Below are 2,138 nucleotides of genomic sequence, written 5' to 3' on the forward strand. Positions count from 1 at the left end.
GTAATGTACAAGTTGACAATAATTTACTGTGAATTTACAATCATTGTACAATTAACCCCCTCCCCCCCAACAAACAACTCTGATGTTAGTCAATGTTAGCCCAATGGCATATTTATTAACAAATACATATTTTTCAATGTACAGCAGATGCCAAGAACTTCAAGAGTTCAAGAAATTCAACTTTCTAGTCATAAAAGTCATCTTAAAATGCAGAAAATGCAGAGAAATTGTGCAAACTCGCAATTCAACTCCCTGTCTCACAATTCAACTATTCATCTAGCTGTGTCACAATAACAGTAATGGACAGGATGGGAATGAGGCCTTCATGGCAAGATAAGAGAGCGATGAAGGAATGTCGTAAAGGGGTCAGGCGCTCCTCTCAGTCTCAAACATTATAATGAGTCCACACGTAAAAATCTTGTAGTGCAAAGTTGTCTCGAAAAATTACAAAAAGAACAAGGCTACTCAAAACTAAGCCTGACAACTACCGCTGCAAAAAAAAAAATATGATGCCCACTCAAAGTCAATAAGTTTCCTCAAAAGGGTGCTCACATGAGGGTTCATTGTTATCCGCTTCTTGGTCTTTGAGCCTCTTTCAGGATTGATGCCCAGGAAGCACCTGTTAATAAGCAAAGATAGTATCAGTTTTAAACAGACTTACAGTATGTATTGCAGACAGCATTTATCAAGATGTGCTTTTTGCTGTGCTTTTTCCCCACATCAAACCCTAATAGATTTATAATCAAAGACCTCAAGACAATCATTGAGTTGGAAGCCTGTACTATAATGTGAATTACAAGATTAAATGTTATCTTTATAAAATACCTTTGAATGAACTCCAGCGTCGACGATCCAGCGGCAGGATACTCAAGGTTGAAGACGTAATTGCTGCTGAAGAAAGCAGCTACTCCGTTGTAAAAAGAAAGGGTGTGGGCCCATCACGACATGTCCCTCGATCGATGGATACAAGCCATCCAGAGGGCTTCATCATGTCACCTGAAATGAACAGATACAACATTATGTGTTATGAGCACTTTGTGATCTGCTTAAGATACAAATGGCTATACAAATGTAATTCTTATTATAATTATAATTATTATTATTTATTGTGGTCTTGTAGATTTCTAGAATGAAAACAAAATAATGAGTTAGAAATTTCGATACTAGATCAAAGTAACATTACCTTGAATGATCAAGCAGGGGCTGCTGGGGAGTTCTGCAGTATTGACCAGCGGCACATGGCTGTAACATAGTTAACACACAATAGCATGGATTTAGGATAAAGGATAAATATTGTTCATTGGTCAGAGGTAGTAAATCATGCAAGCAAGGTAAATGTTGATAATGTAATCACTCATTTTGCATTTTAAATATTTGAATAAAAAATCTTACATCAACTTCAAGCATCAAACTCTGATGACCTGGAAAGAAAAGAAAAAGGAGAAATTACACAAATGCAACCAACAATAAGAATTTCAGTTTGAATGCAGATTATGATCATTGCAATTTAATTTTATCGTATGTCAAAAATGATATACATATACTGTTTTTTTTTCTGTAGCACTTTGAGATTGCTCACTCAATGTAAAGTGCATTTACAACTTTTACAATTATTATTCATTCATATCAGGACAAGTGGGAAACCCTAATGTTAAAACCCTCCCGTTCATTGTCGAACACGACATGAGACTAACTTACTCTAGTTAGCTCAGTCATGTTGTAACTAGGATATCCGCTGGAAAAATATTTTTTCATGGACCGTTTGGTTTGAATCAGTTATTAAAGTTAAACAGCTAACGGTTAGCCCTGCTAATCTATGATAACCTTGACTAATTACAGAAATGTGCACACATAAATAGTAATGTTTGTCCCATCATTGGTTTTATAAACTTTACAAACACCAGATTTGTCTAAACGGTGCTGTGACATGAAAAATTAACTTATAGCTAAACTCTCGTCATTACTAACATTAGGCTACTACTATTAGCAAATGCTGTGAGAGATGCTGAGAGAACATTCAACAATTTCGGGCACTTGCTAACAAAATGTGAACTGTGTCATGCAATAAACGTTTATTTGAAAGTAAATATTATTATATTAAAATAACATGGGTGTAAGTGCAAACATGCATGCTGCTC

General features: G+C 35.5%; 1 long non-coding RNA gene across 1 annotated transcript; it reads right to left on the bottom strand.

Moving 5' to 3' along the window:
- Positions 1 to 243: 243 nt before the first annotated feature.
- LOC311298024 lies at positions 244 to 1,346 on the bottom strand. The gene is made up of 3 exons (XR_014628904.1): positions 1,184 to 1,346; positions 826 to 996; positions 244 to 619 (listed from the first exon to the last, which is right to left on the bottom strand). It is a non-coding gene; the product is annotated as an uncharacterized lncRNA (long non-coding RNA).
- Between the last annotated feature and the right edge of the window lie 792 nt (positions 1,347 to 2,138).

Source organism: Rutilus rutilus (genome assembly GCF_951802725.1).
Source record: "Rutilus rutilus genome assembly, chromosome: 10".
Classification (NCBI taxonomy): domain Eukaryota; kingdom Metazoa; phylum Chordata; class Actinopteri; order Cypriniformes; family Leuciscidae; genus Rutilus; species Rutilus rutilus.